The 22,670-nt window shown below is 38.4% G+C and overlaps 2 long non-coding RNA genes across 2 annotated transcripts; both read right to left on the reverse strand.

Moving 5' to 3' along the window:
* Positions 1-2,944: 2,944 nt before the first annotated feature.
* Positions 2,945-3,945, reverse strand: LOC131020009 (uncharacterized). The gene is made up of 2 exons (XR_009100581.1): positions 3,640-3,945; positions 2,945-3,154 (listed from the first exon to the last, which is right to left on the reverse strand). It is a non-coding gene; the product is annotated as an uncharacterized LOC131020009 (long non-coding RNA).
* A 5,024-nt stretch (positions 3,946-8,969) lies between these two features.
* LOC131020019 (uncharacterized) lies at positions 8,970-9,970 on the reverse strand. The gene is made up of 2 exons (XR_009100585.1): positions 9,665-9,970; positions 8,970-9,179 (listed from the first exon to the last, which is right to left on the reverse strand). It is a non-coding gene; the product is annotated as an uncharacterized LOC131020019 (long non-coding RNA).
* Between the last annotated feature and the right edge of the window lie 12,700 nt (positions 9,971-22,670).

The following is a 22,670-nucleotide window of genomic DNA, read 5'->3' on the forward strand; positions in this document are numbered from 1 at the left end:
AAGTATTTTACACGGAAATTAGTCGGTGATGGGGTCGTGTTGAAGCCGAAGGAGATGATTTCAGAGATGTAGTGCTTATTCGTCATTGAGATCAATTACAGCTTCGCTCTCTGAGCAAGAAACATCGCGATCGAGATGACGTATGGTTATTTTGACAACTCCTATCAGATGCTCCCGTCATATTTGTATATGTTGAGATTGAGTAACCCTGGCACGTTATATAACCTTGAGACGGATGGTGAGTTCCAGCATATGTTCATTGCTCTTGGACAGAGCGTGGCTGTCTTATGGAGTTCCTTGAGATCGGTGATCGTCGTAGACGGGACCCATCTGAAGGGAAGGAACAGAGGCATTCTGTTTGTCGCCGTTACAAAGGATGAGAACGAAGGCATATTTTCTCTAGCAGTTGGGATTGGTCCAATTGAGAATGACGAGTCTTGGACTTGGTTCTTCCACCTGCTGAGACGATGAACAATAGATTGTTGTGGGCACGACGCCTCCCGGTTACCTCATTGATCGAGTCTTATCGAGCCATTATGGAGAAATGGTTCGATGCATGACGAGCAAATGCTGCCTCGAGGTCACATGATTTGATTGAGGAGATAGCGTCAAAGTTGCAAGTGGCTGTTGAAGCAGGTCAACAATTGCTTGTTCGAGGGACGACGACACATATGTTTAGTGTTGAAAATGATCATGCATGCTACATTGTCGATCTTAAAAATTGGACTTATGATTGTGGTCAGTTCGATTTGGACGAGATTCCATGTCGTCATGCTTGTGCCACTATTAGGTATGTTATTTATGAATATTTTTGCTTCTTATAATTGTATCTAATATTTGGTATATGTTATAATGTATGTTATTATTTTTTTTATTAGGCGTGCAGGTTTACAAGTCAACGACTTTGTTGGACAATATTTCAAATAATCCATGTTGTTGGCCACATACATGCCTCATATAATCCTATTGTCCCCGTGACACATCCTATGTATTGGAATATGCCAGAGTCGATATCAGCATATGTTGTGAAACTCCCGAATATCACACGTCAAGCAGGTCGTCCGAAGATGAGTAAGGCTCGCTCGGTTGTCGATGGTTCGTCTAGGTCGCGAACTATAGTCGATATCAACATATTACTAAATTTATTTTAAAAATTTGGGGCCCCTCAACTTTGGGGGCCCTAGGCCTTTGCCCCACTTAACCTATAGAAGGGCCAGCCCTGTCAGCGGCATGGGCAAACTTGTTGGGATTGTTCGACCAATAACCCATAGTATGCAACAATCTAGGTATCAAACGAGTTATGCACTTCATTGAAGCTTTTCAACGCTGTTTGGCCCCTTCAACATGTGCTAGAGAATCATGTACCTGAACCTCCCATCGGTCGATAGAAATTACCACAGTGCACCAATGACTTCGATTGACATTACAAATAGTAAGAATCTGCATTGATAGTAATGATACGAGAAATATTTAAAAATTTTAATGCATTGATAGTAATGACCAACTGCCTTAAGAATTACTAAACTGACCTCACTAGCATCCATCCAAGGCCATGTATGATCTGCATCACTACCCTGGAACATTGTGATGAGATTGTTGGGCACCTGCCAATGTGTGTATGCATTGCTTATTTGTACATAATTCCCATCGGGACCCTCCAGATGCAGCATAACGAACTCTCTGTATAGGGTCTCCTAAACAGGAATAAATGAAATGATTAGTGTAACAATATATTATAAGCCTCAACAAAAATCAAAGTCACATAAACTTACATATAACTCGGTTGAAGCCACTAGAGTTCTACTTCGACTAATACCTGGCTGGAGCTTAGACCGACACCTATGCTCTATATATGCCTGGTTGACTCTGATCCTTCAATTTTGCTTCAAAATCCAGAGGTCTATAATCTGCACCCAAAATAGCATAGCTTCGTCAGTAACAAAGCTTATATTAAGCAATACAATATTAAGAATATATTATACCTCTTGGTCGAACTCGGCATGGTGATCCAAAATACACCCGAATAAATACTGGGTCATCAAATGTCCAGTCTCTATTACAGGAACACATGCATTGTCCCCCAGCTGTCTAAATCAGCGGAAATCATGCTTCTTTGCCTTAGGAGTGCAAGTGGGGCATCAGTCACATACGGACTCTATAAAATAGCAGACGACTTAATCGCGCGTCGTGGCCTCCCTACAACCTCAGCCTCCTCCTCGTCAGTAGTCCAGCTGAATTGAACATCGTCATCTCCTTCTCTATTGTAACACCCAGCATTTTCACCACAATATATATATTATTAATATTGTTTTCTATGATTTTAAAGAAGAAAGAGAAGTCTCAATTTTTATGCAAAACCTGAACTTAGTTATTTAACGAGCAGATTATATCGAGATTTTTAAAATCATAGAAGCTCGAGTATTTCATGATTTTAAGGTTGATAGGATTTTATGCAAAAAGCCCAACAATTATGGACAAATGGGCCAAAAGTTGTGTAAGAGTAGAAAGCCCAATAGTTATTTTGGGCTGGAGTAGTCGAGCCCAAGGTATTATATATATGAATTCAGTTCAGATGGGCCAATGGTTATCACTTGGGCCAAGAGGCTGATGTAATAATATAAAGCCCAATGCCTCATAGTTATATTAGAGAATCAGTTATTTTTCTAATGAGCTTTAGTTAGCAGTTAAAATTCATTAGAACAAGTTAGCTCCTTGAATGAACACGTAGAGCTTGATACTACACGTATCTTCCAACTTTACACTCAGCTCTCAATTTTACACTCAGCCAAATCCCTCAAACCGACTCAAACGAGTATAAATACGATGAGTTACCATAAATCTTATTTTTCCCCATTCTGCAAACTCCAAACAGTAAAGTAAATATACATCCCAAAAGCATAAATCATCACCAGCAGTCATCACAGCAAACAAGCAGGTAGTATTCTTCCTTCAACTCAGTAATCACTCATAGATGGTAATCAAGAATAGCAGAGATAACATCAATTTTCTTTAACATCTACAGAATACATCTAGTTACAACAGTTTATAAATCAATAATAATCCAAACAGAAGGCTGAGTCTTATAAAAACAAAGTCTTGGGCTGTAGATGAACTGCCGATGAAACCATCTCAAACCATCTTGAATCACCGATTCCTGGAACAGAAAATAGTTTGAGATTTATTAGTTTGTGATGTTAAAACTGAAATAGAAATTAGATTGGAAGTTTGCTGGAATGAGATTTTGAATTGGGAAATAGAGAAGAGGGAAGGAAGAAGGAGAAGGGGGGAAATAGCAGTAGCAGCAGCAGCCGCGAGCCACCGCAGCGGAGGCACGGCTGGCGGCGGTGGTCGCCGGCGCCACGGCGGCCGTGGTGGCTACTGACAGCAGAGAGAGAGAGGTTGAGAGAGAGAGATAGAGAGGGAGATTAAACCAGGGAGATAGAGAGTGAAATAGAAAGAGACGGATAGAACGAGTTGGAGGGAGAGAGGGGAGTGCAGGACGGCGGAGACCACCGGCGCTGCATGCGCTGTCGCGGCTCGCAGCGGCCGCCGCGGCCCGACCAGAAAAGAGAGAGAGATCGAGATAGAGGAACAAAGAAAGGAAGAAAGAAAAGGAGAAAGAGAGATGTGGAGGCTTACCTGAATCAGAGGGGGTGGCGGCGCGACGAGCACGGCGGCGGCAGTGGCGGAGTTCACCGGAGGAACAAACTTCAGGAAATTTTGAAACCCTAGATCTATTCTAAATTCAGGAGAAAGAGGAGAAGAAATGGAAGGAAAGAAAGGGGAAAGAGAAGAGGCCGACCTCGCCGCGCCGGAGGCCGCAAAGGCCGGCGACGCTCGCCGGGAAAGAGAGGGACAGAGAGGAGCGGTAGAGAGCAGAGAGAGAGAAAAGAGTTCTGTTCAGAATTAAAGAGAATTGAATGAGTTAAGGAAGAAGAATTAAAATGTTTTCTAAAATTCTAAATTGCTTATTAAATCAGAAAATAGTTAATTTATTTAATTGGGCTCAGGTTAATTTTGAGGAGCCTATTAATTCTCTAATGGGCTAAGTTAAGTGACTATCTGTTGGGCTTTTGATTAATTAGGTAATAGGATTGTTTTAATTGAACTGAGTAGTAGTTTATTAGTTTGAGCTTAATAATCTTATACGAGGGATTATTAGCTATTAACTAAAATTTAGTTTGATTGATTAATTTATGCTATTATCCAGCCTAATTATGCATAAATTAGACATTAGATTATTTCGAAATTAGATTCTTTAACGAAGAGGAAAAGAAGGGATTTATATTGTCCCTAAGTAAATAATTATTTATTTCATTAGTGTAAGTAAAGTTATGATTAATGCCAGGATTATGATCATCGCAGTTTAAGTCTATATTGAGATTTGTTGATAAGTTTGCAAAATAGCAACTTGTCTTCATGCCAAGATTTTCAGTAGAACCATCACCTTAAAACCAACATAAATATTCTCTAAATAAATTTCACATCATGTTCTCATTATTTATTAGTCAGTATTTATACTGAAGGTCAAATACAAGGGAAAAGAAGTAAAGCATTAGTTCAGAGTTACTTGTGTCGTCAGACCACGATCAGGTGGGCTTTCTAAACTCAATATCTGAAGTGCACACTTTTTCATGATGTTTACATGAATTAAGTTATATTAAAGTTATTGACTTGCCAAAATTTTATGAGCTTGTATGATACCTATCTGGCACCAGAAGTTAATCGAATTCGGATCCTGTTCTATCCAGATGTTAGACAGGATTAGTGTACACAAGGGACCGTGAGCCGGTTTAGCATATCGGCCGGCCTAGGACCGTGAGCCGGTTTAGCGTATCGGCCGGTCAGTGACCGTAGAAGGTGGCCACCTTCTCGGCACACAGTTATCATTGCAGATATGGTAGAGTACAAAGAAGTATGTCTGCAGACGCATATGAAGTTTATGATTATTATAGAGAAGTTTTACAGTTTTGGCGTGCACAGGTTATTTAAATAAAACTCCTGTGTGATGCTTGAGATGGCAAGTTCAATATTCCTGTGTGATGCTTGAGATGGCAAGTTCAATATATAGCTCTAAGAGCAAGCTTTCAAATTATTTCGGCATGTGACCATTGAGTACCTTTTTAGTACTCAGCCCTGCATATGTTTCCTAAATGTGCAGGTTAAGCTGTGATGCAGATGGATGTCAGCAGAGCAAAGCTTTTGGTATATAAGTACTAAATTAGGCTCAGGATTCCATGTCTTCATACATGTAATCCACTTAAGCTGTTCCGCTGCAACGCTTAGTGCGTTTTACTTTAATGATGTGTTGCAAAAAAATTTCAAACTACTAGCTTTGAGATTATGCCACGTGATACTTAGACAACTTGTCATTATATTATTGTAAGTTGTCTATTCGTGAGTTTTAAAAGTGATTGTTTATAATTACCAAACATTATGGTAAAATATTGTTTAAGCATGATGATTATTTTTATTGAAACATCTTTTATTTTCCATTTTCTTTTTCCATTTCCCGAGTCACATTTTCCCCGGCTTAACTGTTGTTAGCTTAGGTCGGGCTGTGACAAAGTGGTATCAGAGCAGATCATTTGCTCTGAGCCTAAATATTCCTTTTAGTCTAGTCTAAATTATGAGTAATATAGTAAAAGCTCTGCGCTCCATCTCATCCAGCCTAGCCAGGTATGAATTTTCAGAGTTTTAAAGTATCATGGTTTTAAACAAGTTTGAGTATGAGTTGCAATTTTGCAAGAAACTAGTATTTGGAGAAGTTTATATGTTTACAAGTGAGTGAATATGAATAACATGGTCTATTTATGAGTATCCTCTACTAGTATGAACGGATAAAGTGTTGTTCATATTTTAATACTTGTATCTTGATATGTGGGGAATTTTTATTTGTTGTATAGCAATGAAAATCTTTTAGATGATGGTGTGTACGTATATCTATACATTGGATGGATGCAGATATAGACAGTTTGATGATACAGTAGCGAGTTATGTCATTGGCACTGTAACCTAGTACTAGTAAGTGATGTTATACAGCTAGTGCATCACAATTAGTACTAAGAGCCTTTCTGCAACGTATATTCCCATCTTTTATATGAGAACTCGTTGAGGCAAATTTTCCCATGATATGAAATGATCAAAGTGGTCATTTACTAGGCCGTTGAGCTTTAATTGCTTAGATGGTTTAATTTTTGGGCATTAGTTTTATAACTTAGTTGATTTATAGCTAATTAGCAGTGATTGCTTTATTGATGGGATGAAAGCTTAATTTTGGGAATTTTAAGTATTTACTCGGCATGATGTCTCAAAGAAGCAGTGGAAATCTGTCATCAGCCGTGTGGATAATTTAGAGAACTACTCGTCCCCATCAACTTGAAATTAAATAAGAATTTCAGAAGTTTTTCATCGTCAAAATTCCTCTGTTTATAGTAGAGTTTCGCGAGTTTCGCTTCTTTAGATGCAATGATCAAGAGTGTCTTCTTGTATGTTATTTCAACTACAAGGATTGACTGATTATTAGTGGGAGACGACGCAGAAGATACATACAATTGAGCGATTAAAGAATCTTATTTGGGGCCAGTTCATAGAAGCTTTTATGAAGAGTATATTTTCAGAAGTCGTCGTCAGCAAAAAGGAGACATAATTTACCAATTTAAAGCAATGGAAGAAGAAGAACATGGCTGAACGTGATCGAGGGTTTTGTGATATAGCTTGATATACGCCTTATAAGGTTGACACATATACAAGTTGTAACTTCTCATAAGGTTTTCGAGGTAGCGCCTTTACTTGTTGGCAAGCCAAACATTTTTCTACAACTAAAGCTATATTTCATTTCCATTTCTTTCCACCAAAGTTTTGTTTGAGATCTTGATATATTTTTGTGTTTCCTGGGTATGCAATATCTAGCATACATGAGCTTCACTTATGATTTCATTTCTCAACTATTCATTGTTGAGTATACATAATCTTTTCTCAAACAAGATAGCTTTACCCCGAGCTTCTTGGTGATTATCAATCCCTTCTATTCCTTACCCGTAATTTTTCAACATTGGAATTACAGCTTCTATGGTTTGCTGTGGTAGAACCATTTGTAAATTTAACTTTCAAATCCTTGATGAGAATTTTTCTTCATGGGTAAGGAGAAATCCTTAGTTAACTTAAATTTTTCTACTCAAAGCATCCACACTTTATTGGCTTTTCGTGGATGATAATTTATTCACAATCATAATCTTTTATTAATTCGAACTATCTTTTGCCTTATATTTAGATCTTTTGCTCGAATAAGCATTTTAAACTTTTGTGATTTGTCTAAATTTTACACTTTGTTCCATAATATCATTGCTGCTAGTTCCAACTTGTGTGTTGGATAATCCAGTTCTTGCAGCCTAAGTTTCATAACCCTTTTTGACACCTCAACCCAGATTTCATATGATCTTTCAGTTTTCATAACTCAGCTAAATTTTGAAACAATATTTCATTCACAAACAATAGATGGTCACTTTGAGAGAACTATTTAGACCCTGGAAGATGTGATATGAACTATTGTATTAGATCGAGGAACAAATTGGGAATAAGCTTTGCTACCCATTGAGTTTTCCTAGAATACTAGTTTCGGGCAACAGTTGTTGACACCTATAGAGCACTTTATGTAAGGAAATGTCAGTCCTCACTATATTGAGATGAGATAGGTGGAAGAAAAGGTGTTGGGATCTGATGCAGTTGAAGAAACGGTTACACTTATCCAACAAATTCAACAACTGTTCAAGAAGGATCAAGATTGATAGAAATTTTATGCAGACACTCGTCGATTTGAGTTAAATTTTTGAAACTGGGGGACAGAGATTTCCTTAAAGCTCTACATTCTAAAAGAATGCACAGATTCGATAAGAAAGGAAGATTGAAGCCCACATCTAAAGAACCATGTAACACTTTAGAAAAGATAGGTCTTGTTGCATATAAAGTAGCTCTACCCCCGAGTTTCAGTAGTGCTCATTATGTATTCCATGTAACACAACTAAGAAAATACGTGTTCGACCTCAAACACGTAATTCATCAGGATGAGATAATACTTAGTCAGACTAGATCTATGAAAAGAGAACAGAAGTTATCTTGAATTGAAAGACATAGGATTTAAGGAATAAGTCAATCGCATTGATGTGTTTCTTGTGGAGATATTACGGGCAACATAAAGCAACATGAGAGCTTGAAAACAAGAAACACCTAAAGTTGTTCAACTAGGTACGCAAATTTCGAGGACGAAATTTTTTTAAGGGGGAGAGGATGTAACACCCAGCATTTTCACCACAGTATATATATTATTAATATTGTTTTCTATGATTTTAAAGAAGAAAGAGAAGTCTCAATTTTTATGCAAAACCTGAACTTAGTTATTTAACGAGCAGATTATATCGAGATTTTTAAAATCATAGAAGCTCGAGTATTTCATGATTTTAAGGTTGATAGGATTTTATGCAAAAAGCCCAACAATTATGGACAAATGGGCCAAAAGTTGTGTAAGAGTAGAAAGCCCAATAGTTATTTTGGGCTGGAGTAGTCGAGCCCAAGGTATTATATATATGAATTCAGTTCAGATGGGCCAATGGTTATCACTTGGGCCAAGAGGCTGATGTAATAATATAAAGCCCAATGCCTCATAGTTATATTAGAGAATCAGTTATTTTTCTAATGAGCTTTAGTTAGCAGTTAAAATTCATTAGAACAAGTTAGCTCCTTGAATGAACACGTAGAGCTTGATACTACACGTATCTTCCAACTTTACACTCAGCTCTCAATTTTACACTCAGCCAAATCCCTCAAACCGACTCAAACGAGTATAAATACGATGAGTTACCATAAATCTTATTTTTCCCCATTCTGCAAACTCCAAACAGTAAAGTAAATATACATCCCAAAAGCATAAATCATCACCAGCAGTCATCACAGCAAACAAGCAGGTAGTATTCTTCCTTCAACTCAGTAATCACTCATAGATGGTAATCAAGAATAGCAGAGATAACATCAATTTTCTTTAACATCTACAGAATACATCTAGTTACAACAGTTTATAAATCAATAATAATCCAAACAGAAGGCTGAGTCTTATAAAAACAAAGTCTTGGGCTGTAGATGAACTGCCGATGAAACCATCTCAAACCATCTTGAATCACCGATTCCTGGAACAGAAAATAGTTTGAGATTTATTAGTTTGTGATGTTAAAACTGAAATAGAAATTAGATTGGAAGTTTGCTGGAATGAGATTTTGAATTGGGAAATAGAGAAGAGGGAAGGAAGAAGGAGAAGGGGGGAAATAGCAGTAGCAGCAGCAGCCGCGAGCCACCGCAGCGGAGGCACGGCTGGCGGCGGTGGTCGCCGGCGCCACGGCGGCCGTGGTGGCTACTGACAGCAGAGAGAGAGAGGTTGAGAGAGAGAGATAGAGAGGGAGATTAAACCAGGGAGATAGAGAGTGAAATAGAAAGAGACGGATAGAACGAGTTGGAGGGAGAGAGGGGAGTGCAGGACGGCGGAGACCACCGGCGCTGCATGCGCTGTCGCGGCTCGCAGCGGCCGCCGCGGCCCGACCAGAAAAGAGAGAGAGATCGAGATAGAGGAACAAAGAAAGGAAGAAAGAAAAGGAGAAAGAGAGATGTGGAGGCTTACCTGAATCAGAGGGGGTGGCGGCGCGACGAGCACGGCGGCGGCAGTGGCGGAGTTCACCGGAGGAACAAACTTCAGGAAATTTTGAAACCCTAGATCTATTCTAAATTCAGGAGAAAGAGGAGAAGAAATGGAAGGAAAGAAAGGGGAAAGAGAAGAGGCCGACCTCGCCGCGCCGGAGGCCGCAAAGGCCGGCGACGCTCGCCGGGAAAGAGAGGGACAGAGAGGAGCGGTAGAGAGCAGAGAGAGAGAAAAGAGTTCTGTTCAGAATTAAAGAGAATTGAATGAGTTAAGGAAGAAGAATTAAAATGTTTTCTAAAATTCTAAATTGCTTATTAAATCAGAAAATAGTTAATTTATTTAATTGGGCTCAGGTTAATTTTGAGGAGCCTATTAATTCTCTAATGGGCTAAGTTAAGTGACTATCTGTTGGGCTTTTGATTAATTAGGTAATAGGATTGTTTTAATTGAACTGAGTAGTAGTTTATTAGTTTGAGCTTAATAATCTTATACGAGGGATTATTAGCTATTAACTAAAATTTAGTTTGATTGATTAATTTATGCTATTATCCAGCCTAATTATGCATAAATTAGACATTAGATTATTTCGAAATTAGATTCTTTAACGAAGAGGAAAAGAAGGGATTTATATTGTCCCTAAGTAAATAATTATTTATTTCATTAGTGTAAGTAAAGTTATGATTAATGCCAGGATTATGATCATCGCAGTTTAAGTCTATATTGAGATTTGTTGATAAGTTTGCAAAATAGCAACTTGTCTTCATGCCAAGATTTTCAGTAGAACCATCACCTTAAAACCAACATAAATATTCTCTAAATAAATTTCACATCATGTTCTCATTATTTATTAGTCAGTATTTATACTGAAGGTCAAATACAAGGGAAAAGAAGTAAAGCATTAGTTCAGAGTTACTTGTGTCGTCAGACCACGATCAGGTGGGCTTTCTAAACTCAATATCTGAAGTGCACACTTTTTCATGATGTTTACATGAATTAAGTTATATTAAAGTTATTGACTTGCCAAAATTTTATGAGCTTGTATGATACCTATCTGGCACCAGAAGTTAATCGAATTCGGATCCTGTTCTATCCAGATGTTAGACAGGATTAGTGTACACAAGGGACCGTGAGCCGGTTTAGCATATCGGCTGGCCTAGGACCGTGAGCCGGTTTAGCGTATCGGCCGGTCAGTGACCGTAGAAGGTGGCCACCTTCTCGGCACACAGTTATCATTGCAGATATGGTAGAGTACAAAGAAGTATGTCTGCAGACGCATATGAAGTTTATGATTATTATAGAGAAGTTTTAAAGTTTTGGCGTGCACAGGTTATTTAAATAAAACTCCTGTGTGATGCTTGAGATGGCAAGTTCAATATTCCTGTGTGATGCTTGAGATGACAAGTTCAATATATAGCTCTAAGAGCAAGCTTTCAAATTATTTCGGCATGTGACCATTGAGTACCTTTTTAGTACTCAGCCCTGCATATGTTTCCTAAATGTGCAGGTTAAGCTGTGATGCAGATGGATGTCAGCAGAGCAAAGCTTTTGATATATAAGTACTAAATTAGGCTCAGGATTCCATGTCTTCATACATGTAATCCACTTAAGCTGTTCCGCTGCAACGCTTAGTGCGTTTTACTTTAATGATGTGTTGCAAAAAAATTTCAAACTACTAGCTTTGAGATTATGCCACGTGATACTTAGACAACTTGTCATTATATTATTGTAAGTTGTCTACTCAGGAGTTTTAAGAAAAGATTGCTTATGATTACCAAATATTTTGGTAATTCATCGTTAGAGAGGGTTCATTATTATTATTTAAATCTCTTTTCTTTTGCATTTTCTTACTCTATTTTCAGTCACACTTTTTCCCGACTTAACTATTCACTAGCTTAGGTCGGGCTGTGACATCTATGAGGCACATGTGTCACTGGACCCTACTGATGTCGAGCTGATGTCTCTGGGCGATGTGAGGCAGATCGCCTCAAAGATGGCTGCCTATCACTGTGATGTGAGGCAGAGTGCCTCTGGCTCCCCCTAGCCTGATCCTCGTGATCAGATGATCGTCTTTGACTTTCACGAGGATGATCATCATGATGAGATAATTGCCGGTGCCTGTCCCAAGGCCGTTCCTCAGGAATATGGGAGGTGGACCGTCTGTGACTGATCCTCGACCCCTCGTACTCCTCACTCCTACGTCCAACATGACTTACATAGCTGGATGACGGTCTTCGATACCTCCTCGAAGATCGTCGACCGAAGAAATCCTGCATGGCGGCTACCACACGTCAAGTCACTCGAGCAATTAGTCCATGCTCTGACTTGTCGTTCACAATCGAGCGCCGCACACTGTCAGTCACCCGAGTAGTCACACTCTCGGTGACACGAAAAATCAGCTCCTTGTCCCATTGACCCCACGAGGCGTGCTCACAGCAACATGATTTGGCTCTACAAACTCCTGAGGCCTACGCCTCTTCGACGGGCTAGAAGTCGGATCAACAAACGAGCGTCTCTGATGATCAACAACCTCGGGTATATTGCCACGAGCCTTCTCTGTTCGTGACTGTGACCTACTCCTCGCCACAGGAGTAGGAATAACAGGAGGAGGCGACGCGGGTACAATTGGTTTCCTCAATTCGGCATATCGCCCTTGAGGGAGGTATCGTACGTCGAATGTATAACCGATCAAGAGGGTGTTATAATAAAGCACCTCTGTCTCCAATTCAGTCGGCGCCAGACTCGGGTAACAGTCATGCTGCACAAAAGATAATCAAAGATTAGTCAAATATAACATAAAAAAGTGAAAGTGTAGAGCATCAATGATTACCTCTTGATCGAAAAAATGGGTGAAGTCGGCAGATGACTTCCAAGTCTTCCACATCAAACATCGGGGCATCCTTAGGACCGTGTCTCACAACCCACACGCCCTGCCCAAATCCGAAATGACCTCATATGACCAAATGTGTAATGCCCATGTGGGCCCATAGAAACGGTACGTCTTCATCAAACCGCTAATCTCTGAAGAGTGCTTCTTCAGCACGCTCATCCCATGGCATAAAATCTGAAAAGAGTACGAGCCCCACGGGAAGTCCAACCACGCCCGAGAATCCTTAATCAGTGCCCACACCTAATCATTGACATACTCCTTATCACGGCAAAAAATGATCAAATATGCCACGAGGATGTTTGCCGCCTTCAGATAATCATCGGGGTTATCAGCCAGCCTATTGGTATTGAACCGCTTCTGCAAATCACTGATAGAAGTCTTCTTGCCTCGAAATACTCTGTGAAAAAGGCCCATCCTCATAATATCATGATCCGCATTCAGATCAAAACCCTTTGAGGAAGGCCCGAAGTGTAATCCCGTAACCAAACAGAACTCGACGGCACCAAATCGTATGTCGTGTCCACAAACGCGAAACCACTTTTTCCATGCACCAAACTATGGGTCATACAACTCTCGTGCAAGAAGCTTGTGCAGTGCGGCATTGGCTCTCTCCTCCCTCTTCAAATCATGTAAATGGCCAAACGGACGACATTTGAATTCCTCAAAACGACGATAACACTCCAAACACGTCTTCACATCCCTTCAAAATAGATATCCGGATGTAGTGATTGATACGTTCCGCATAACTCTGCATGTGCGGATGTAACCAAGCATAGCGAGGAGGCTTCAATGAATTAAAAATTATTATAATCAACAAAAATCCAACAAAAATAATCAAACTGTGCACGATAATCAAACCGTGCACATAGCAACCAACCGTGTACTAAGGAACCAACCGTGCACACTAGAACAGTTTTCAGTTGATAAAAACATCAAATAAAGTGTAAAAACACAACCGTGCAAAACCTAAACGAAACCGTGCACAACTTGAAGGGTTGTATACTGAAAGTAAGACTTTATGCTTGTATACATTGATTCCTTAGTTCACTGTGATTCTTCTATCTGAAATATTGTTATTGCATAATCTTATTATAGTCCATTTTATCTCATACTACAGATTATATGGTGTGTTGTAAATCACAGAAGATCATATAATTGGAAAAAGTTGAGATATAAATTGAGTTCACAATCGAGGCAACTATGGACGAGTTGTTGGTTTAGATTGTAGCATAAATGGATAAATAGTTTGTCTTGGCTATTTATTTATGCTAGTACCTTCGTGTATTAAATAGGATCGGTTGGGAACTTAATGAAATATCCTAATCCTTGTTTTGATGATACCAAAATCCATAGGCTTTGTTTGTAATAGACTAGAAACTGTTCGAACTCAAGTGTTAGAGTTCTTTTTCTAGTTTAGTTGCTGTTCTGAAGACTGAAGAACGGAGGACTGAAGACTGAAGTTGCCGACTGAAGTATCAGTCTGGAACTGATTACTTAATGTGTGCCACGTGGAATCAGTGGACTGATACTAAAGTCAAGTATCAGTTAAACATTCTTCCTCGGACTGAATCTCCAACGTTCAAAGAAAGCCACGTACTTCCAAAAGTACAGCCGCATTAAATGCAGAGATCTCATGATCATCCTTTCTCTGCAGAGGTCATTCCTATTTGGTGACTACTTTATCAGAGACGTCGCATCTCCTGCTCTTCAACATAGCCGTTCTCACCAAACAAGGAACCTCGAAGATTGAAGCATCAGCCTAAATTCAAATTACTCTCCAACGGAAGAAATCTTGAAGACCTTCTCCGCCAACGGATCTATTCAAGACCTCATAGCGCTCGAGGATCACTTCAATCTTCACTGATTCAACAACATAAGTTGAAGCTCTGCCAAAATTGCGTCTCAGCCGAAAGCTTAAATTCCCAAAGCTTGAATCGAAGAAGAGAATCCCAAAGCCTAAAATCAGTCACTGCTGATTACATATATTCTCTTAGACCTTAGGCAAACCTCTATTTACCCAGAGCCTAGGTCAAAACTAACTCTAAAGAACTTGTTCTTTGAAGTTTGGATCTGAAGATTGGATCTTCAGTTGATTCGGTTGTTGGTGAGAACTAACTCCAAAGAACTTGTTCTTTGTAGTGAGGAATCCAACAAGGTGTGTTGGTACTGAAGATTGGATATTCAGTTGATTCGGTTGTGTGCACCCGCAAGCACACGGATTCGGTTGTGTGCACCCGCAAGCACACGGTTCGATTTGATGTGCACCCGTAAGCACTAGCATCGGTTTGTAGTGCACCCGTAAGCACTTGCAGAGTGAAGTTGTTGGTCTGATCAATCGACCGTGGATGTAGGAAGTATTTTCCGAACCACGTAAAAATCTATGTGTTATTTATAGCTTTCAGTTTTACTTTCCTACTTGTGTTCTTACCTTTGATAAACTGAATACTGATTAATTGCAAAGAGAAACTTAAGACTAACAACGTGCTCAACAAAGGCTATTGCGAAACAAAAGTATTTCCGCTGCGTATGTTATTAGTCTGACTGATATATCCTCTGATAGTGAGGAAGATTTATAACATCTCTATTTTTATCAAACTCGACTGAAGCCTTTACGTGAATCAGTTAAGTTCTTGTGACTTAACTGATAGCTCCTTACTGAAGAGTCTTTCAGTATCAGTCGTCAACCCTATTTTGGTCAAATCTCTTTTCAATAAACAGGTGTTTGTGTTTGTGATTAAAGTTTCGTTTTGATCTCTATATTGAGATCCTTCTGGTTTTAAAAATAGCCTATAGGTGTATTCCCCCCTCCCATACACCTATTCGAGACCCTCCAGACCTAACAGGATCACAATGAGATGAATTCTTATAGTCTGACTAATTAATAATCAAGATCTCGGTGACTTAAATGGTCTTAACCTTAATTGAATTAATCAGTGTGAATAATTAATTGACTATTGCTTTGATTTATCATAGGAGAGAGTTCATTTGAAGCTCAATATACTCGATATTTTGGGTGATAGCAATTATTATTTGACATGCGATTATATTGCAATAAGGATCCGTGTCCTGCTAATAACAGGATGATAATATCCTCTTGAGGAACTTAATAAGTTTATCGTATTAAACCCTGCAGGTGGAATTAGTTTCGATACGATAATAAGTTTAAGTGGTAGCACTCAAGATGTCGTTTATAATTAAACGACTGATTAATTAATTAATTCCTCTGACGATCAATTAATTAATTAATTAATGGATATTGGATATCTTAATTAAACACGGGAATTAATTAAGTCTAATACTAGCCCTGACTCACCTAAAGAATAAAGAGGTAATTCAGTATTAATTTTCTAGTTGAATAAATTAATACTTGTGTCTCGATTTTATTCCGGGCTGAATAAGAATATCGAGCACTGGTAGCCCAAACTTTATTCAAGCTAGTAGATCTCCGCTTAGCCCAATAAAGGCTTAACTTCTTATGGGGCGTTCGCCACTCTATTTTTCAGTTAAGTCTTTGGACTTTGTCTTAGTTTAATTAGATGATGAGCTTATTATTTAGGGTTTTAATACCCAGTATAAATAATAGGTACAACCCTAATTCTAATTAAGTGTGACATTACGTAAGACCAAAAAGAGATAAATCTGTGAGAGCACAGAGAGATGAGACGCGGCGTTTTCTAGGAGGGAGAGGTCTTGAAGATCGTTGCCATCCAACGTCAAGTCTTGCCGTGGGAAACAAGTCGGAAAATTCACTCTGGAGTCTCTCATAGCCGGATTTGCAAGTAAGATTCTATTATCTTGCTATAGGCACATGATTTTTTTATGTATTCGTTTGATATCCAAAATGGATCACAGGCACGTGAATCGTATGTCAAAATGTGGTTCCTTCACAACTGTGCACGAAAGAACAAACCGTGCACGATTAAATCGTGCACAAAATTAATTCCCGACTTCAGAGTATATCATGAGAGCATATTAATATAAAACACATCAATAAAATCTAACCGTTTACAAGAAAAATGAAACCGTATCTAACCGTGCATGGTTAGTTCCAAATATTTTCCAGATTGCAGATATCATAATTTGATACATATTCCAACACATAAACACCCAATAATCAACTACCGTGCACTCATAAACATTACACGATACTCAAATTCAACGTTTAACAAATATAGGGCACGATAACTTACCAGATTCAGCGCCGAGTATTGTTCCTTCTTCTTTGATTTACTCCGGTGAATTGGCTGTTCTACCTCTCTCGTGTGCACCGATTCAGTATCACTATCGCTCATTGTGAATTTGAGAATTACAAGTCACGAAAATAAAGTCCTTATTTTTGTATGGGATGCACGGTTCGTTGAGGAGGAGAGAGGCGTGCACAAATCTCTTCTTAGTTGTGTAGAACACGAACAAATTGGGGAGAGAGCATGCAGACTTTTGATTTGAGAAGGCAAAGAGAGGCACACGATGATTTGAGAAGGAGCCGTTGTTGGGAACCTTGTGGAATATCCTAATCCTTGTTTTGATGATACCATAGGTCTTAATTGTAATAGACTAGAACAGTTTTGAACTCAAGTGTTAGAGTTCGTTTCTAGTTTAGCTTGTGGTTTTGAAGACTGAAGACTGAAGGACGAAGGACTGAAGACTGAAGACTGAAGATACCAACTGAAGTATTAGTTGAAGAATCAGTTCGGAACTGATTACTTAATGCGCGCCGCGTGGACTCAGCGGACTGATACTAAAGTCAAGTATCAGTTAAACATTCTTCCTCGGACTGAACTTCCAACGTTCAAAGGAAGCCACGTACTCACAAAAATACAACCACATTAAATGCAGAGATCTCAGGATCTCCTTATCTCTGCAGAGGTCATTCCTATTTGGTGGCTACTTTATCAGAGACGTCACATCTCCTGTCCTTCAAGAGAGCCGTTTTCACCAAACAAGGAACCTCGAAGATTGAAGCCTCAGTCCAAATTCGAAATGCTCTCAAACGGAAGAAATCTTGAAGACGTTCTCCGCCAACGGATCTATTCAAGACCTCTCCTATAAATAGCGTTCGAGGATCACTTCAATCTTCACCGATTCAACGACATAAGCTGAAGCTCTGCCAAAATCGCTACTCAGCCTAAAGCTTAACCTCCCCAAAGCTTGAATCGAAGAAGAGAATTCCAAAGCCAAAATCAGTCACTGCTGATTACATACATTCTCTTAGACCTTAGGCAAACCTCTGTTTACCCAGAAGCCTAGGTCAAACTTGCTCCAAAGAACTTGTTCTTTGAAGTACAGTTGGCAACCGTTCAAACCTCCTTTCAAGAAGAAAGAGTAGAGTGTTTGAGTGATTCGGAGTTCAGGAAGGTACTCTGACTCTGAGAAGTCTTAGCGCGGGTTGTGCTAAGCGCGAGAAATTCGACACGAGTGAAGTGTGGGTACTGAAGAAGTGGTTTCTTCAGTGGTACGGTTATGTGCACCCGGCAAGCACACGGTTCGGTTTGCAGTGCACCTGTTAAGCACTTGCGGAGTGGATTATTGGTCTGATCAACCGACCGTGGATGTAGGAAAGGATTTTTCGAACCACGTAAAAGTCTTTGTGTTATTTACACCTTTCAGTTTTACATTCTTACTTGTGTTGTTTCAATTGATAAACTAATACTGAATAACTGCAAAGAGAAATCTAAGACTAACAACGTGCTCAACCGAGGCTATTACGAAACTAAGTTTATTTCCGCTGCGTATGATATCAGTCTGACTGATCTATCATCTGATAGTCAGAAAAAGTGTTATCATCTCTGTTTTAGCAAACTCGACTGAAGCCCTTACGTGAATCAGTTAAGTTCCAGTAACTTAACTGATAACTCCTTACTGAAGAGTTTTCAGTATCAGTCGTCAACCCTGTTTGGTCAAAACTCCCTTCAGTTAACAGGTGTCATAGTTTGCATGTAAAGTTTCGTTTTGATCTCTATCTGGAGATCCCTCAGATTTGAGGAATCAAAAATAGCCCATAGGTGTATTCCCCCCCCCCTCCATACACCTATTCGAGACCCTCCGGACCTAACAGCCGTGTTTTGAACTAGGGTTTTCTACTTTCTATATCGTGTACAGTGAAGCAATCGTGTATAAGTGAGAGACAAGAAAAATACAAAAAAGAATAGTTTGAAATTGATGGAAGATTCTCGGTTGACCACTTTTGACATTTAAAGCTGCCGATTTTTTGGGAACTAAAAATTGTGTTGGATTTTTTGTATTTGGTTGAAAGATACGGTTTTTTTGGGAATTATTTAATTAATAATAAAGTTTTAAATATAAGTCAAAAGTTATGTGAGGACCATTAGAGATATATTTGACAATTTACAAGAAATGTGCTACTAAACTTATATTTTTATGAACCTTGATAAAAAAAAAACTTATATCTTTTATTATTTAGGCTACATGTGAATTTCACCCATAAATTTTTGACTCCAAACTTAAATTTCAAATTTCAAATGTTTGGCTCCATGAGTGGGCTCCAAGTTAAGTTAATCAGGAGAGAATTGCCACCTAAATATGATTTAGTAATAAAATTAAAGTTGAAAATTACAGCTTAAAAGGTAGCTCATTACATAATAGGTAAAAAGAAATATTAGTGGGCTCTCGAAAAAAATATAAAATAAAATAAATAAATATTAATGGATAATAGTGGGTCACTTTTGGCTGAAAAATGGCCAAAATTGGTTACACTTGGCTTTAATATATACTACAAGATAACTTAAGATTCTTTACTTTTCCAATGCGGTCACATTTTCATCTTTAAAATATCAAACTTTAAGCATTAATTGTTCATTTATTTCAACTCATAAATAAGCTAATAAATACACTAAATTAATGTACTCCAAACATATATTTCAAAATTAATTAATTATGATATATGAATATTTTTTAACAACGACTACATATATTTTTTAGCTTGAAATGTCTTCTTCTTTTGTAGTTGGGCCACAGAAAAATAAAAAGAAAAATGAATAACTTGAAAGACTGAATTTGGGTTGAACTGCTTGAGACATTTTCTCTTTTAATAGAGTGGAAATTTAAACTGCCCATTTTCTTAAATTTGATATGAAAATTGCCCCATTTATAAAACTTAGGCATTTTATGCCCTAAAGTACTAAAATAACCTTGACATGTCATTATCAAATGTAATTGATTACAATTTCTTACAAGTTTGGTATCGGTTTGTGCATCCCAACAAAAAACAATGATGTTGACCGTGTAACATTTAAAAACAAGTCTCCACATTTTTTAAGATGAAATCAAGTGGTTTTTTTTAAGATTTAATATGTGACCGAATGTATTTAAAAAAAAAAATGGGAGAAGTCATGAGCGAATGTATTGTGTTTTTTTTTAATATATTTAATATATGACCGAATAAATGTGGGAATGTATTGTGTGTTTTTTTTTAATATGACTGAATGTCTATGTTGCACAGGTGCGAGGGGGCGGGTGCGGGAGCGATATGGTTCGGGTACGGGGATACGGATTTTCAAAAATTAGAGGGTACGATTCGTGAAGGATACGTCTGTGTTATATATATAAATAATTTATTTAAAATATGTACATAATAATAATATGATATTATTATACAAATTGTTGTATAAAATAATTAATTAAACTGACTTTAGTGAAAATCATTTTAATACAATTTGCACAATCCACTTAATAAAATTATAATATGGCCTCATCTAAAATAAATTAAATCGGCCCAGCCCAAGTCCAACATTTCAGGCCCAAAACCCAACCCTATTTCTCTTCTTCCCTCATTTCACTCAGCCGTTCCATCACTCTCTCTCTCTCCCTCGCAGAAACCCGCCTAACTTCCCTCATTTCACTCAGCCGCTCCATCACTCTCTCTCTCACCCTCACATAAATCCACCCTCTGAAATTCGCCTAACTTTCCCTCTCTTTCTCTCGGCTAGACGGTCAATGGCGAAGGACTGCCACCGTCGCCGCGGTAACCATAATAGCATCGCTGCTTTCCTGCCTCTCCTGGCCAACGTCCAACAGAACTCGCCGCCACCCTGCCATCTATTCTCTCTCTCTCGTCGGATTTAGTGAGGAAGAAGAGAGGGAGGAAGAGATTCTGTGGAGAGTGACTGAGATCGAGAGTGAGAATCCCGATTCGCGAATTCAATTTTTTTTTTTTTGCGAATCCCGTGCGAATCTCACAAGAATCGCGCCCGCACTCGCCCCCCGTGCGTATCGGATACTTCACTTTGTTTTTTTTGCGCGAATCCGTGCATCATAGCTGAATGTATTGTGTGTGTGTGTGTGTGTATACTCGACGACACTTTTCATAAAACATAAAGGGCAAATAGCGCCAAAATTCACGAACTTTTACCCGATTCTCGTTTTTCCCACGATTTTTAAAAGTTAGACAAAAATACACAATCTTTTGATTGATTCTGATTTTTCCCACGATGAATTTTTTTCAGTAAAAATTAAAGCTGACGTGGGTTGATAATGCTGATGAGGATACGACGTCGTTACAATTTAAATTAAAATGTCGTTCTATCATAAAATTTTAAACTTGCCCTAATTTTATATTCCAACAATTGTACCTTTCTCTAATTTACCTTCTTCGAAAGAAGCATTCATCATGTTGTTTTTCATCCACCAACCCTCTGGTTCTTAGATGCTCCAACACATTATCCCTTTTAAGCTTCAACTTCTGAAAACAGAGCTTGTAATACGACGTAAGCTCCGATCCATTTGCATAATTTATTAGTTGCAACCAATTTCTACCGTTTTTAACACAAAACGACAGTGTTTTTAGTAGATGGAAACGACATCGTTTGATTCGCCGGACGACGTTGCCATGTTGGCAATTCCGAGTGCCACCTAAGCTTTAAATTGAGCGAAATTAACAATCGTGGAAAAAATCAGAATTAATCAGAAGATTGTGTATTTTTGTCTAATTTTTAAAAGTCGTGGGAAAAACGAGAATTAGGTAAAAGTTCGTGAATTTTGGCGCTATTTGCCCAAAAATAAAATACCCTTTTTATAAGAATCACTCAAACCAATCTTCCCTCGATTCCAAAAAAAAACATCTTATAGAATCGCGCATGTCACCAAAAAATCGTGTTATAGAATCACCCATGAAGTCGACCCATAAAGGAGAAAAAAAATCTTCCCAAGGCTTGTATTATTGTATTGGTATCTTGAGAAAATCTTTATGTATATATTGATCAAAATTGTTAAGTTAATTCTTATGTATGGTAGTTTTAACTAAATATAAAATTTTATACAATGTATGATATTTTGAATTAGGATTAGATATAGTTGACTCTTATATCCAGGTAACAATGCCACATCAATAGTAAACACATTAATGGATAATACTAAATACTCTCTCAATTCACGATATTGTTTTTAACTTTCTATTTTTGCTATTTTGGTCCGTCCACAATATTATTTACACATTCATTATAGCAATAGGATCTATTAATTCCACTTACAATAATAGTGAGATCCAAACTCCACTTAAAACAATACCCACTGCTATCAACTATTATCTACCACTTTCTTAAAATTAGTGTCGTTACAATATCGTGAACGAGAGAATATATATATTGAATAGTAAGTGAATTTGGCTGGTATAGTATGTATGGAAGAAAGACCTTTTTATAACTGGGCCGGAGTCATGGACTTTTTTTGTATCGTGTGGAATCAAAAACATTGGGCCTGAAGCTGGGCCTTGAAACTACAGCCCAACAGCTGAAAATCAAACCTAAGTTTCCCCAAAATCAAAATCCCCCGCTTTTTCCGTAAACGAATCTGCTCCATCTATTCGCTAATCCTATCAACGGATCCCATTCAAAATCCGCGTCCCCAATCCAACTCGATCGATTCCATAAATCGCGGGCGTGAAATCCTATACCGTTGATTCACATCCAACGGTCCATACCCAAGATCCCCGTCACTCCCAAAGCAGCCAATCACATCGCTCCTTCGTTCTATTTATTCCCAAATCTTATCACACTAATTTCCCTCCATCTTTACGTCAGCTCTCTATTCCCCAATCCGAAAATTTCCATTTATTCTCTCACCCCTAAATCTCTCTCTCTAACTGTA

The sequence above is a fragment of the Salvia miltiorrhiza genome, chromosome 1 (genome assembly GCF_028751815.1).
Source record: "Salvia miltiorrhiza cultivar Shanhuang (shh) chromosome 1, IMPLAD_Smil_shh, whole genome shotgun sequence".
Classification (NCBI taxonomy): Eukaryota; Viridiplantae; Streptophyta; class Magnoliopsida; order Lamiales; family Lamiaceae; genus Salvia; species Salvia miltiorrhiza.